The following is a 16,956-nucleotide window of genomic DNA, read 5'->3' on the forward strand; positions in this document are numbered from 1 at the left end:
AAAGGGGATTTAAAATAACTGCTAGAATGTTGTTGTAAGAACCAAATAAAATATATATGCATTAAAATGAACAATTCATTAAATATATTTAGCACTGTACCTAAGTATACAATAAGTGGTAGTTATCATGTATTTTACAAACCAAATAGAAAGTAATATACAGGAAATGATGCTAGGACAACTATTTGAGGAATAGTGTTTATATGGTATATATTTATATTTTGTATGTTACATTTTACAAAGCATACCAACAAGTGAAAGCAGTAAATATTAGAACTACAAAATAGCCATAAGAAAGTATAAGTGATTATTTTCCTGATCTTGTAATAGGGAGAGCTTTAACAAACAAAACTGATGAAACATCATCACAAAGAACAGTAAAAAGGAATGATTTTAATGTTTCTGTAGAAAAATTTTAAACTGCTCCATATAAAAGAAAATTAACAATAAACATAAAACAAAAAACAGAAAAACACTTTCAGGAAATTGTATGACAGATATGGAGTTAATAACTTTAATAAAAAACATCTATTTAAAAACAATACCAAAAAAGAAAAGCCAGAAACTCAGTAGAGAAGTTCACAAAGGATCTGAAAAATGATTCACAAAGAATTAAAGAATAAGTACAAATTGTCAGCAATAATGAAAAAGCGTTTAATTTCATCAATTCTGGAATTTAAATACATGGAGAATTTAAATTAAAATTTCAGTGTATTTAAGTCCAAAGAAATCTATAAAGGGAAATGCAAAAGTAAAAATATTTTGTACACTGCTATCTTAGCAACTGCCTAAAATTGACTCAAATATGTGAAGCATTGTGCATCTCCCATTTAACCCCTATGTGTTGAGGAGAACTTTTAAGTTTTCAAATGAGATTTCAGAACTCATTTTTGCTAAACTGTAATATGCCACACTCTCTGCCACTCCATGTTCTTTTCACTTTCATACTACCAATAATTTCCATGTCATAAATGTCAATTCTCATGAGCATGAACTAAGTACATGATGAATGACCCCTGAGGAAACATGTAGAGATCCAGTTCTGGGCTTAACTCTCTTACCACTAGCTGTGAGGAAGGCTATGGATGAGGCCTGTCACTCCTCCAAATGCAAAACAACTAAGTCAGCATTTCTCCCAGGGAGGTCTATAATTCCATTCCTGCATCCCATTCCAGCCGTTCAGAATCAGAAGGCACGATCTGGAAATTGGCGTTTTTTTAAAGAAGCACCCTAATTAATAGTTAAGTACTTTAAAATTTGAAAGCCAAATTTAGAGGTCCCTTAGAAGGGACCTCTAAGTCCCTTCTAACACCAAAAATCAAGTTCTTTAAAGAAAAAAATATGCATGCTGAAGAGTAGCTCCACTCTGCACATCTGAGAGTGACCACCCACCTCAATGCTCAAATTTGGGTTCTCAGATCCTTGTTATATTTGAGGTGATATGTCTTTAGGTTTGTTCTCCCAATCCCATACATCAAATTACACTAATCAAAACTACCAGTCTACAAAAGGGCTCGCAGAAGGCACATAAATTCAATCCCAAGTCCTGATGATTCAGACACTTAATCACACCATAAAGTTAATGGAATCCAATTTGAATGTAGACACCTCAACAGCTACATTACATTGAATTCACAGCATTCATAAAGTGTGGATTTGAAAGTGAATCATGAGCCTAATGGAAAGTTCAGAGCAGAATTCTCCCCTCTCATTGGTCACTATGCAGATCCTCGGCTGCCAGGAAAAGGACCAGAGCTGTCAACACAACACTGTAGCCCAGGCAACCAGCCACACTGCTAGGAACTTTTCAACACTTGAAAAAAAAAAAAATACAAGTTATTATAGAAACTTTCAGGTGCTCCATAGGTTGTTTGGACACCTCCTGGTTTATAACAGTCATGATGTTTAGACGTCAGACTCCGCCTGTCAGTTTAGGACCTCCCATCATTAACAGCCCAGAAACGGATGGCTCTCTGGCTGCTCCTGATTTGACCCGATTGTCATAAAGCGTGTTCCTGCAGCAGAGTAACTCTGGGGTAAGAGGAAATAAAGACTACGTTTCCAAGATCCCCCAAATCTATTATTTAAACAGCAGGAAATAAAAATGTCACTTGCCCACTAAACATCCAGATGTGGTCTCAGTGATGTTTGGCCTCCACTAGATGAAGACATCTGGATGACTGTCTGAGCTTACCATCCGGGTGGTCTACACAAGTGGCATCTCAACTCTGAACTGAAGGTGGGTGGGGTTTGCAGTTATGACGTCACTGTGTGAACTCCTTCTATTGAGAATGTCTTTTCACATTAGCTTTTCCACCTTTGATAGGGTGGCTTTGCCTAAAAGAATCTCGAGGTCCACAGAACAGCTGAGATCCACCTTCTCAACTAGGCTTTCTGTGCTTCAAACATTTGCAATCATTGTGAAGCTAAGTGGAAGGTAGACCAAATCCTTTCTTAATTTTTTCTTTAAAGACAGCTGCTGGAATCCACTCATTCTTAAAAACTTATTTACCTGAAGTAGGAACTATGCATATAAAGGAAGGAGACAGGGACTCTCAAAATGTCTTGTATACTTTTTGAGTCTAATGTGCTGAACTGCAAATTTAATCCACTGAAGTGGTTTCATGCAAACGCTCCTCTCAAATTCCTTTTGTACAAAATCTTGATGCATAATGTATAGAGTCTGAAAATGGATTAAACTACATTTGGAGATGGCTCGAGTTGTTTTTTTCTTAAGCAAGCAGCAAAAATGAGCAGGTTTTTTGTTGTTGCCTTTTTTAACCCTTCTTGCTCTCAAACAGTCACACATGGATTATGTCTTCTCGAAGCTGCCTTCCACAGAATTTTTCTTTTTTTTTTTCCTGTCAAAAAGCTTGAAATGTAAAAAGTTTTAATTAGAAATGTGAAGGGTGAATTAAACTCATTTCCTTCAGATCTCCCAACTAAGGCAGGCAAATAGAATGGTAAAACCTTCTGATGTATTCCTGGAAGATAGTTCAGCAACTGAATAAGCAAATGAGTATAATCTTACTGAATAAAATATTTCCTGTTACTCCACAATCTTAATTACCCTGAGGACTGCGGCCATAGAGAGAATGCCAGTCTGTGTATTGGGGGAGGCAGGTGTAGTAGATGCTCACAGACACCTTTTCACCAGTGCCCAATCAGGGCCAGAAGGGTGAGAAAGGAGGTGGCCAAGGGCAAATACAAAAGTCTCCACAAGAATCAAAGAGACACAGTTACAATCTTACCCTTATGTCTTGCAAAATGCTGTGTTTCATTATTTGCTTATTTTTTACATATCGTTTAAATACTAGTAAATTGTAATGGAAAGAGTTGCAGCTAGAATGAGGAGATTTACACTCGAGCCCTGACCCTACATAGCTATGTGACCTTAAACTCACTCTCACTGGTTTCAAGTTCATCGTCTGTGGAATGAGGAGAACCATCCTTCATCTAGCTACCTTTCTTCATCCTGGGGCCACTGAGAAGGACAAAGAAAAGGATGGGAAAGTACTTTGTAAAGTCTCAAGCTTCTTCTACACTGCTGAATTCTCCTCTGCTTTGAGCTAACCACCATTTCCTGCAGAGAAAATGGTAGCCTCCTTGTCTTCTCCCACCTTCTTCTTCATCCAGGTTTCCCAATGCTGTGGGTGAAATGAACAAGTTGTCCTAGGGGAGACTTCCAGCTGCTGCACAGCCAACTGCTTCCAGTGGGCTCCATGTATGTAGCCTAATAAGAGCTGTTCAGCTGACAGCCCCATACCCATTACACTGAGAAGCAGGGCTTGAGATAAAACACAGCCACCCCACTCGCCACCTCCCAACGTTCCCCACAGTCTACTTTCTGAACCGCTCCCCTTGACTCACCTTGCTCCTGACCTTGTGACTAATCGTTTTGCTTTTGTTCACCACACCCTCCGGTTTCATAGGTAGTTCCAGTTATCTGGCTTGGACTTTTTGCTTCTCTTCTCCATCCTGATTTAATTGATTCATTGAATCATACTCCCTTTACTGACAACTGGTCCCAGCACCTTATACTTCAGCCCTGTGAATGGGACACAGACAAAGAGAAAGTTTTATATGCAGATGTAGGAACTGAGATGTCTCCCCCAAAAATAGGCTGTTTAAGGACTTCTACCAGCACTTCGGGCATTTTCTCTTTGGGGGCAAAAACTTGGACAAATTGAACAATTTCAAATTCTATGGAACGGGTACCCTGGGAAAAGGCGATGAGGGGAGAAGGGGAAGTTTTCCCCCCACTCATCTTTTATTCCTACCTTAAATGGAACCACATACTAGCATATGTCAAAAACACAGGGGAACCATCTTCTGCTCATGCCTCTCCATATAGATGTTGACTCAGTAGATGAAGAGTGCTCAATGGGAACGGAACTTTAACTCAAATTCATTCCCTATAATTTCACAATAATATAGACACCAAACTTAAACATTTTTTTACAATGTACTGAGAGCAAGGGCCATGTCTGTCTTGTTCACTGGAGTATTTCTAGAACCTAGCACAATGCCTGGCACCCAGTAGGTGTTTTAAAATATTTGTTGCCTGAATGAATATATAAGAAGAAAAAAAGTAATAATTTGAAGGATTTCTTATTATCTGATGCTGATAGAGTAGAGTTACTGATTTACAGAACAAGTATCCAGCAGTACAGCTCGCTAATACCTTTTAAAACGTGTTGATGCTCATAAATCCAAAATAAACGTCCTGTAAAATCACTTAAGAAGAAATAATACGCATTTAATCAGGCTTGCAGAGGAAAGTCTGAAGAAAAAGCAGAGAATTTCATGAAGAATTATTAAATCCCTTCAAATTCAATCGCTGGCCGATCACAGACACGCCACATGTCCCTCTGCCCACAGGGCCGTCACTTTAGGCGGTCTTCCTCAGTGTTTCCTTATAAATTTCCTTCCTAAATTACAGCCACCTCCTGGAGCCACAGAAAAAGGCTTTGGATTGACTGAAAAAAGGGCAAGTCCTCTTACAGGTCTGGCCAGCACACTTTTCCATATTCCACAGAGAGATCTTAAATAAAGGGGGAGAAACTGAACACATCGCCCACATACTAAAGCCAGTATCTTCAAAGTCTTACACACAGCTTTAGCTTCATGTCAAAAGGGCTCTTCCTCTGGCAAATAAAATTCAAAACACTGTGAAATGCCAGTCTGTGCCGCTGCTTTATAATCCTGTTGAAGTTTCTGGAATTTAACGGTGTTCTGGTACCTTCCATTCCATCCTGGATTTTGCCTCTTAGTCTGCTAATGAGAGTGACTTTACCTTTCCTGGAGTTTGATTAAGGTCCTGAGGGTGGCAGTAAAATGGATCCATGTTTTATTACAAACTCAATTAGCAAAAGTTGGAATTGCTCTCTTCAACAAAGTTAAATAAATTGTTAATGAGAAGTTTACCTTCACTGGATTTGCTAGTTGCCTTATTAGCTTGGAGTCAACACTATTAAAGGAGAAGATGTTTATTAAAGCTTAAGGTGTTTGCTAGATGGAATGTTAAAAAGAAGATGGCAGGATAGCACCACTGACTGCCTGCTTCCAAAACTCAGAGGGGCTCCCATGATCCATCCAAAATAACTGACTTCCAGCCCTCATTTGGGTCTCTTCATCAGGGAAATAGCAATTTACCCAGTAGATAAAAGTGCCAGACATTCCTGGAGAGCATCTAAAGCTTCTCTTTTCACTCGATGTCATGGGGACGTTTTTAAAGATGGACACTAGCATGAAGAAAGATTACCCAGTAGTAGATGTGTCTGAACAGGGCATAGGAACACTTTTCCGTCTCTGCTAAGAAGGAAACTAAAACACCCCTCCATAAATGTCAGGAGCATAGAAGAAGGAGCCTATTTACTCAAGAAACTTTACATACAGAACTCAAAACCACTTACCCAAGGAAAACAATAATGTCTCCCTGATGTGGCATTCCCAAAATGCCTCATTTTAATAACCAGGACCAGCTCTAGGCAAAGTTGTGAGGCCAGTCAAGATTCTTTTCAGCCCCCTCTCCATTTATGTCTCCCTTAAAAATGTTCCCCTGCCCCCCTGCCCCCCCCCACACCACCCACTATGTAACCCCTGCGATAGGATCTGCAGACTGATTCACTCCATTGCAAGATTCCTCTTTACAGCTACTGTATGGCCCTCAAGAGTCAGAAAATCTAAGGACCTCATTTCCCAGAGTCCCCTGCTGCTTAGGTTCCATGTGAAACCCAGTGTGAGCCAAACACGCTCCCTCATGAGAGCTGGACTATAGAAGCAGACATGAAGGCTGAGGCTGCATCCCACCACTTCTGCTAACCAGCACAGTGTGGAGACATGTGGGAACTATAACAGAGCCACCAGGGTCCAGATCTTATCACTGTGGCTATTGAGAGGCAAGTGCAGTTTGGATAGACGTGGTGAGGTGCAGAGCCAGCAGTTGTAGAGGCGACCTCCTTATTCACCAACCTGATCATGGCAGAGGCAGCAACTGGCTCCGTGGGCCAGTCCTGAGGTGTTGTTCTGAGGTGTGATTCCTGGAAGCTCTGCTTAAAGAACTCTAGCCTTTCTAGTGATCTTTGTAAGCTCTTATTCCTTGTATGAAACTCATTTCTGCTAAAAATGACTACACTGAATTCTGTTATGTACAACTAAACCCTGACAGAAATACTTCCTTCCCACATAGGCAACCGAGTAACTTAATACTTGGCCCTTCATCTTCTCAGATGAAATGGTTGATAAACTAATTCACGATAAATAGTCAGTAACTAATATAGCAACTTCTTATGAATAATGGCCTTAATCAAAGCAAAAGATTCTAATGGTAGATGACCATGAATGGTCTGTGATGTTGATGGAGATTTTTTTTCCTAGGCAAGAAGGCAAAGGTTTTTTAAAATTTAAAGAAGTTGTTATTAGTTGTTGCTGATGATGATAATGTTGGCGGTGATGTTTACAAGTTGTCCTCACTTGTAAAGTTCCCTGGGCTGACAACTTCGACTCACCCTCTCCACCTAACCCTCTAACTGGGGCCAGAAACACCATGATCACGACTCAGTTTTTTGCCTCTCACTGCAAACTTCATATAGGGAGCTTTCATGAAACTATACAGAGAAAACTTGCCATATAAGAAAATGAACAAGTGTTCTAGCATCTCTCTGAAAATTGATAGTGCACTTTTAGATAGAAGACAGAGAACAGGCTGAGGAAGAAGGCAAATAGGTAGAGAGAGATGATTGACAATGTCCACCTGCACATCCACAGATGTTCCTGAATCAGCTACTTTGTCAAGACCCCACCCTAGGTGCTTCTGGTAAAGAGGTAAGGCTTGTCCTGGCTTCCAGCATCTCACAGTGTAGGGGAACAAGGGAAATTGCCATTTGTTAATCACCTATCATTTGCTAGTAGACTTTGTCTCTGTTGATTTCATTCATTCAATAAATATTTCGTTTTTGTTCTAGTTTATGAGACAGATGAATAAGTTAGGTTTCCTAATCCCTTATAGAGGGAGCCAGACATGGCACTAGTACTTACACAAAACATTTTCAATTATAACTGAGGCAAGTACTACAAGGAAAATCATAGCACACGGTCTAATGGAGGAGGACGAGGAGTTAGCATGACTTGATCTGAGGGTCCGTGGAAACCTTCCCAGAAAAAAGCTATTCCAGCTGGATACTGGGGCCAAGCATGAATTAGCCTAGTGGAAGGAACAGCACCAGCAAAGGCCCTGAGTTGTAAGGAGCTCACTCCAAGAATAAGGTACATATTATTATCCCCATTTTACACATGAAGCAGCTGAGATCTACAAAGATTAAGTAACTTCCTAAGATTATGCACAGCACATGAACTCAAAGATAGTGATCTACCATATAATCCAGCCTCTCCTAGAGGCAGAAACAAAGATACACAGCAGCCTTTAAAAACAATTATCAGGAGACCCTCTCATGCCCCTCAAGGCCAGTGTTCCTCCTGAAGGAGCTAAGGACAGGTTTTCATTTGCTCACTCTACTGGGCTCCAGATCAAATTAAATTAAAAGCCAGCTATTTCAGACGAAAAAGTCCTGCGTCCTTTTTGGGAATAAAATCGTCTTCCCTCCTCGCCAAGGCCTTTCATACCATTATGGTGCAGTCCCAAACTATCAATGATAGTGAAAAAATGGGTCTTTGCGATAGAGGAAAGAGGCTATTCAAACTGCTCCTGATTTCTATAAAAGAGAGATCTTTTGATCTTTGAAACAGCCATAGGGCAGTTTGATCTTTCTCAAACTCATTTATTTTAGATTCTTGCAAACTTCTTTTCTGTAGGTTTACTTCCTCAGAAAACTCAATATTCAATTGAACAGTGACTTTTATACATTGAAATGCAATATTGAATAGCTGAAGCCTAATAAATGCCATCCCGCCTATATAAGATATTTTAAAAATCATAAAAGGGCTGATTGAGCCCGATCCAGGCAAAGATGACAAAGCGAATTCAATGCTTCTTTTGAAAATGAGTCATGGTCAGAAATACTCACTTTGACCAAAAGCATTTCTTTGAATGCCAGAGGTAAATTTGCTCACTTTCATTTTCTGCCTGGGTTTCAGATCGGCCCTGCAGAACTGAACAAAATCAACTCTGAGAGGTCCTGGCAGCTGTTCCAGATGTAAATGTGAACAGGATACTGAGATTGGGCCTATTTCCTTCTATGTGTTATTTTCAAATTATGCAGATAATATTCAGATATGGGTCTATCAGACTTGGTATATTTTTTTCAGGGAGGAGTAAATCATCGCTATTCTCTGCTGCATTAACATTCCCCAGGACCACCCTTTTTTTTTTTTTTTTTACTTAGAAAAAGGATATTTTATTGTCATGAGCCTCTAAATTACTGGCACAAGAAGAATCTGACATATGTTCCCAGTCGTGGGGGGCTCATGGGAGGACAGGTACAACATACTCAATAGATTAGCCAAAAGAAACAGCCTTTGATGTCAGGGAACCTTTCCAAATTTCATGTAAGATTCAAACAATCTGTGGGAAATCAAAGTTCTCAATCAGAACTTCTGTCCCACTTCTCTTGGTGCAGCTATGGCTGGAGGAACTTTTGTTTTAACTATTTGTAGATTATTACTCAGTTTGAGAGTGTGTTTCTCTCATGACCCTTCCAACATTATGAACTTTACGAAGATCGATAACTTCATTCTCCATCTTCATCTTAACACATACACTTTTTCCCTCTTGGGTATGTGTTTTAGGAAAATGCAGATTAGCACTGCCAAAGAGCCAGTTGTTTTTAGCAACATTCCCCTCAGTGTGACCTCCTAAGAAGGTCTGATTTTATTAAGTATTAAAGGAACACTCTACGTTTTCCACACTCCCTGTATCAGCTAAAGGCTGGAAAGGGCAGGAAAAGCAGGATCTCCATGGAGGAGGAATGATAACCACTTGGAAGAAGATGGTGGAGAAAAAGCAGGCATTGGCTATGCACAGAAGATGTGGGTCTTGCTTTAACAATCTCCCTTAAGGCTTGCTGCCCCACACTTTCCTTATGGTGTCAGGATTCCAAAAACATTCTCTGGGAACCAGAGACAAAGGTGGCACCAGTACCTCAGAGCCTTTTGATTAAAGAGTTGTCGTTTTCCATCTTGGGACCATGGAAAACAACTTTTACATAAGAAAGTTTCTCTCGAGGGTGAGTAAACCATCCGCAGCTTAAAAATAAAAATGGATAATTAATGTCCATGAAAGGACACTAAAGAAAAGATTCCCAGCAAATCAAAGGTAAAATTCTGAGCTTGTACGACTATATCCATAGACATGTCCACGCCTGTCTCTAGAGCCATTAGCTATCCAAGAGACATTGGAGGAAAGAAATTACTTTTTCCTTAGAAGCAAATGGAGGCTTCCTTTTCTTTCCATCAATAACACTTTAAAACAAACAAACAAACAAACAAAAAACAGTATCTGGATTTCTAGACACTCACAAATATGTTATTCATAGGTTTCTTACACTCCCGGACCTAGCACATAAGGTAGCATGTTCTAAGAATAATGTTCTGAGAGGAACGTAAGATATGCAAGAACTAACGTCATTCAAGGCACAGTAATACAATCCAAAGACAAAACAGCACCACACACATCTTACAGGGCATGTGCTCTGTGTCTAGTCTATCATTGGTTTGAAAAACTCTAGTGGAATGAGATTACCTTTGTCAGTCAGTTAGCACCACTTGTCTCCTTTCATTGACTCTGCTGTTTCCCGTTTATATTTTCAGCAGGAGACTGAATCAAGCTGTAGACTTATGGAATAACGCCCCCAGACATTCACCCAAGAGCAGTTTGGGCGAAGTTTTCTGTGTCAGAAATAAAAATGTTGAATTTGAAAATGAAGTACAACCAAGTGGAAATATAAAATGGCAGAGGAGGGCCAGATGCGATGGCTCGTACCTGTAATCCCAGCACTTTGGGAGGCTGAGACAGGCAAATCATTTGAGCTTAGAAGTTCAAGAGTAGCCTGGGCAACACAGTGAAACCTTGCCTTTACTAAAAAGACAAAAGTTAGCTAGGCGTGGTGGCACACGCCTGTAGTCCCTGCTTCTTGGGTGGCTGAGGCAGGAGGAACACTCCAGCACAGGAGATTGAGGCTGCAGTGAGCCCAGATTGCACCACTGCACTCCAGCCTGGATGACAGAGTGAGACCCTGTCTCAAAAATAAAATAAAATAATAAAATGAAACGGCAGAGGAAGGCTGCCTGCCTAATTAGAGTGGTGGAACAAAGTTATGAAGCAGGAATGCTTAATATCAGGAGAAAAATGGAGGATTATGGCTTTAAATAAATAGGACCCACTCTCCTAACAGCATCTTCCCCATTCCAATGCAATCCCCCACACTAGACCATCTGCCAGTTGCTCTGGCAAGAGTGTGTCACCAAGTAGAATGGATACATCAGCACGGTCATTGTCTATACTCACTAATTCTGGGATAAAGTCAAGAAAATTCATCCAATGCAGAACACAACACTAACCTCAGTGACTGTAGCCCTTATATATCCAACGATCATCTAGGGAAGCAAGAGAGAAAGCAGCAATAAAATTCCAAAGCAAAAAGATAATTCTGTGAAACATCACTTGTAAATGAAGCAATGGGGTACAGTTTGGAGCAAATGTTCACTGATAATAAATCAAAAGCTCAATATTTGCCCCCTCAGGCCTCCCCAAACTTCCCATCAGTAAAATGCTATCAAAACAAGCAAGGAAAAATATATTCCTACTTCAATCTCTATTTCAGTGCAAAATACAGTTCTCAAAATGTCAGTTTTATCTAGTTTGGCCTTTCCAAGAACGTGCATAGTTAATCGTCAATGAACTGTAGTGTTTGGAGGATGCTGTTTAATTGAATTTTCAGGTTAACTGGGGCTAAGCAGAAAATCTTTTTTCTTTTTTTGGTTCTAATAGGAATCCTATAAAGTACTGATGGAATGGAAATGATGGTGTCCTGGAGACCCAGGGACCTAGGTTCCTAGGAAATTTCTTGGGAAGTCATATGCAAAAGAAATCCTGACAAAAAGAAGGCAAATAATACCTCGTTGTCAGCTGTGCTTGTGTCCCAGGCCTTTAGGTAGAGCTCTCTGATAGACTGAGCTGGAGCCTATGCCTTAGCTCAGGACTTTTAGGTCCTCACCCTGCCCATGTGCCTAAAGCCAAATCTTATTATTAGGACATCACAGGAAAAGAGCAAATAAAGAATATTTACAATGAGAAGGAAGTGCAAAATATCCTTGCTTAATATGCCACATGGAAGTGAGTGCTAAACTGCCTACTTCAGCCTCCTGAAGAAGAGAAGAAGATTTCACCTTTTAATAATAAATGTGGTTCACGGCAAAAATGGGTTTCACCTCATGGATAATTTTATGCCTTTTTAATTGAAATTTTACTGTATTATATAAATGATGACTTGCATGTTACTCCTCCATGTCTTTACCAGATTCAGAGAATATAACACCACTAAATTACTATCATTGCCGTCGTTACAAACACATATTTTCTAGCATAGTTGGTTCCACAATAGACTAGCACACCAGTGCTTACTGTAGGGAAATGTAAAAAAGAAGGCCAGCGCAGTGGTCATTTAAAGAGATCTAAGCCATCTAAATTATCCTCCTAAAAACCCTTCAAAATCCTAAGAAGACAAGTAATATTAATTTACTTTTAAAGTAAGGATACTTTTTATAATTAGTACCTTGCCCTTTTGTTTAAACTGTGACAGTCAAATACATTTTTTAATGATATACGAATAGTTCATGGGTAACACAGGCCCTTATATAAACAATAGGTATGGAATACATAATTCCATTTTAAACTTGTCATTTTACATTTTTGCAATTTAATAGTAATTAGATCCTAATCTCATTATCTTAAGACTTTGCAGTTTGTATCTTGGATTTCAGGACAATGAAAGGTCACCTCTGAGTTATGTGAAGCTGTGGCCTTGTTTGGGAACACAATTCCCAAATATAACACTGTTTGAATGGGAATATATTATCCATTATACACTGATGTATTCAATGATCTAGTTTCCAGAAATAGATTTTGGCAGATAGCGAGGACTGAACTTCTATTAATGATACCCCTGCCTCCCTGCTTTAATTACTTCCTTGAATCAAGTATAGAAAGCAATTGATTCATCTATTGATTATGGTAAACAAGCACCATAGGGAGCTTCATTGGCATTTCATAGGGGGCTTCTGGCAAAAAGGGATGTATCCATCCTCCAGTTCATAGGACAAAGAAGCCCATGCATGAAGTCACCATAGCACTTAGAGACCAGTGTTCACCAACCATGAAAACCAAATAGGCTGCAATTCCTTTTGATTCTCCAGCTCCCTAAGGGGGCATGAAGTTTCTCCAAAGAGAGTTTGAAGGCCTTGTCTGCCCAGATCTGGATGCAAAGCTCAGTTAGGTTCAGCTCTGAGGCTCTGACTCCACAGGCTCAGGAGTTTGCTTACATTACTCTGAGATCACAGGTCATCCTCCAAGATCCCAGCGAATTCACTCTCCCACAGTTTACCGCAGGAGTCCAACAGGCAGAGTGTGAGAGGGTGAAAGATGAATCTGTGTAAAGTCATCGCCATTCCCAGAAAAAGAATCCCAAGCATGTACTCAGCTCGAATATGAACTGGTTGACATCCAATGAGCCTATCACATGACATAGGACTTGAGAAAAGTCAAAAATATGCTTGCTTACTTAGTTCATGATTAACTATTTAAGACAAGTTGCAAGGATGCAAAACACATATGAAAAAGTGAAAGCATAAGGCAAATCCACAAAGGGACAATCAGTAATAAAAATACCATGATATTTTGTTTCCAACTGAGTTAGTCAAAACACTATCAACTATTGGTGACTGATAAAAATGCAACTCAAACTAGTTGCAACCAGAAAGGGAACCTATTAGTTAATAAACCTGGAAATTCAATCTTGCTTCAGGTACTACTGAATCCCAGATACTCAAATGATGTCTTCATTATGCCTTCACTCTATCACCATCTCCTGGCTCTGGATGTTCTGTGTTGGATTCACTGATCTCTTCACAAATTCCCAAAGAACCTATAGTTCCAGGCTTGTTTCTGTTGCTTGCAATCTTAGAAAGAAAAAAACAGACCCTCTCCTCTAAAAGTTTCAGCAGAAATCCGAGGATTATGTGCATCAGCTCAGTTTGGGTTGAATGCCATCCATAAGCTTTACACTGCACCTAGGGGATGGAATATGCTTGTTAGACCTATTCCTGCTCAAAAATACAAAAAATTAGCCGGGCGTGGTGGCGGGCGCCTGTAGTCCCAGCTACTTGGAGAGGCTGAGGCAGGAGAATGGCGTGAACCCAGGAGGCGGAGCTTGCAGTGAGCCGAGATCGCGCCACTGCACTCCAGCCTGGGTGACAGAGCGAGACTCCGTCTCAAAAAAAAAAAAAAAAAAAAAAAAAAAAGAGGTGTTGGGAGCCCCACCTGAACAACACTGATCAAAAGAGAGGAAGGGGGCAGTCCCCAAAGGAAAAGTGAGTGACGGCAAAATAAAGGAAAAGGGTGTTGGGCAGAGAAACAACAGATAATCATTTTAGCTACCAACACTCAGATGGCAGTCTGTGGATTACACTTGGAAATGCCCAAAATTCTCTAGACAATCTCAGTGCCCTCTCTGGCATTTGCTCTTCAGTTCAAGGACCCAAGACAACATCAACTAGAAGACTCATTGTGCATTGCTCATTCATTCAACAACTATTATGCACCTCCCCAGACCTAGTTACTGGGGATACAACGGCAAGCAAGATATATAAAGTATGATAAGAGATAGGATGAGGAATGACATCACAGCTAATATTTATCATTAAGTGGCAGACACTGTGATGAATTTATTTACGTATTTTTAAGGGTGTTACAGAACACAGAGAAAGGAATCCTAGCCCAGCCTTGCGAGATCAGGGAATGCTTCTAGAGGAAATCAACTTGAAGTTGAGGTTTGAAAAATGGGTGAGAGTTTGTCTAATCAAAGAGAGCAGTTAGGTAGTTCAAGCAAAGGAAACAGCACAAGCAATGTCTCCCAAATCAAGAAACAGTATAGTATTTTAGAGGAACAGAAAGACTTTTATAAACTCAAATAGTTTATTAATATAAACATTCTTAAGGGCAAAAACTATTCTTATTCCACTTACGATGTAATCTTAAACAGGTTACTTGAATCCTCTGGGTCTCTCATAATGTTGTTATAAGGATCAAATGTAATAATATAGGTAAAATAGTAAATTTAAAGTCATCTACAACTCCAAGGCACACGTTGAGAACTGAAACTATTATGTAGATTCATAAATCCTGCATGATTAAGGAAAGATGACTGTCTCTGTATAATTGGATCACTTAAGAAAAACATGCTTGAGCTTTCTGATGTCTATTTACCACTAAGGCCTCCTTAAACTCATTGTGTGAAGTTAAACTATAGTCTTCAGACAGGGAAGACAAGGGTCATGTGTCTTTTATATCAGTGATCAGAAATTTAATAAGAGGGATCAGGCAGTGTGGAAGAGTGTGCTCTCTAGGAAAACAATGGAAGTGTTCGAAGAATGTGGGTACAATGCACTATTATAAAAACATCCTTGGCAGGAGAGAGAGATCCTGGGATATTTTTTTTTTTTTTTTTGAGATGGAATTTTACTCTTGTTGCCCAGGCTGGAGTGAAATGGCATGATCTCGGCTCACTGCAACCTCCACCCACTGGGTTCAAGTGACTCTCCTGCTTCAGCCTCCCAAGTAGCTGGGATTACAGGCACCTGCCACCACACCCAGCTAATTTTTTTGTGTTTTTAGTAGAGACAGGGTTTCATCATGTTGGCCAGGCTGGTCTTGAACTCCTGACCTCAGATGATCCACCTGCCATGGCCTCCCAAAGTGCTGGGATTACAGGTGTGAGCCACTACGCCCAGCCAGGATCATGGGATTTTAAAGGGAAAGGAGGAAAAAGTTTGCATCTCACGTTCTACGAATATAATCCACAAAAAAAAAAGGATATGTTTGGAAGATACCTGGAAGGAGGAAAAATATAGGGTATGAAGTGAGAATGAAAGATTATGAAGTATGAATCTAGGAGAAGTAGTAGAAATAGTTTGGGGGACTCATACTCTTAAAATATCAACATAAGGTATGTTTAAATTGTAACCCAGGCCAAAGAGTCATGAATAATCAGTTTGTCTTGGAGAATTCTGGAATTATAAACAAAAGGATACAAAGCATTGTCCAAGGTAAATATTGACATAACTGAAGAGGAACTAGAAAAACTCTTAATGAGGCCAAAAATACTGCATCTGGGGCAGATGTTTCACATTCTAACAATAAACACTCTGGTACAAGAAGTCTAAGGATGAGGGGTAAGAATGGTATCCAATAGGTTGAAAAACTGACTTTGAACAAAGACCTTCTCAAATTTAAAACAGTGATACTATGAAAACATGAATATTAATTTTTAAGACCATGTTACTTCTTAAAATAAAGGCAATTCTGTCTGCCAGACACTCATTTGCCCACAAATATGAGGGGATTAGTGTTCATATCCTGAAGCAGCCATCTGGTTTATACGGTGACAAACGCACAGTGGTTTCTTCCTCAACTCCCAGCTGCCCAGGAGTGAAGTGGTCTGGGAAGCCCCAGCACGACAGCTGGGCTGCTACTAGGTCTAAGCCCTCCAGCCCCTGCAATGACAAACCTTTTTGCTGAGACACACCTCCGCTCCGCCATCAAGGATGGCTATGGAAAGACTTCACTAATTCCTTCGGATTCATGCCCTGCTTCCTCCCAGGAGGACGTTCAGGTGGGGTAACCTGAAACAGAATAAACAGAAGCCCATTACTGCTGCTTAGTGGGAGCCAGTGAAGGATCTTGTCAGCAGAAAAGCACCATGGCAACCAGTTCTTCAAAGCATTTTTTAAAACTACAAGTTGAATTTCATCTGGAAACATCCCAATTACCCAATTAGACTAAGCTGCAAAGTCTTTTTAGAATAAGCTCAGATCATAAGTGAGTGAATAGCTCAAACCCAAACCATTGCTTTCTGATATCCAGAAAATATAAGTTTGTTGGTACTGTATTCTGGTAGAAAGACAGTTTATTAGCAGGGAGAACGAAACCAGTCTGCATTTGCACAAAGTCTCAGTGCTACAGTAACATATGACTATATCCCATTGGGAGCCATAAGATCCTGGTTTTATTTTTCCCACTTAACAGATGGGAAAACTAAGGAGCTATAAGTAGACTCATCCCTGGGGGACAGAGAAAGAGGCTAGGGTAAGGCAAATCTGAATTTTCTTGCTTTTGTGTTTATTTTTGTATAACTCCAAGGAGTCAGAGAAATCAGCACCCAAGCCCTGTAGCTTCCACCCCTGAAATGTCTCATCCCTCACCTTCTTCTCCACCCTCTCTCCATG

At 40.1% G+C, this 16,956-nt stretch overlaps 1 long non-coding RNA gene across 1 annotated transcript; it reads right to left on the reverse strand.

Annotated features, from left to right (window-relative positions):
* Positions 1–3,554: 3,554 nt before the first annotated feature.
* Positions 3,555–16,359, reverse strand: LOC129480208 (uncharacterized). Its single transcript, XR_008656939.2, has 5 exons — positions 16,239–16,359; positions 11,017–11,052; positions 10,199–10,344; positions 3,871–4,048; positions 3,555–3,647 (listed from the first exon to the last, which is right to left on the reverse strand). It is a non-coding gene; the product is annotated as an uncharacterized lncRNA (long non-coding RNA).
* Positions 16,360–16,956: the final 597 nt, after the last annotated feature.

Source organism: Symphalangus syndactylus, chromosome 4, assembly GCF_028878055.3.
Source record: "Symphalangus syndactylus isolate Jambi chromosome 4, NHGRI_mSymSyn1-v2.1_pri, whole genome shotgun sequence".
In the NCBI taxonomy this organism is placed as follows: Eukaryota; Metazoa; Chordata; class Mammalia; order Primates; family Hylobatidae; genus Symphalangus; species Symphalangus syndactylus.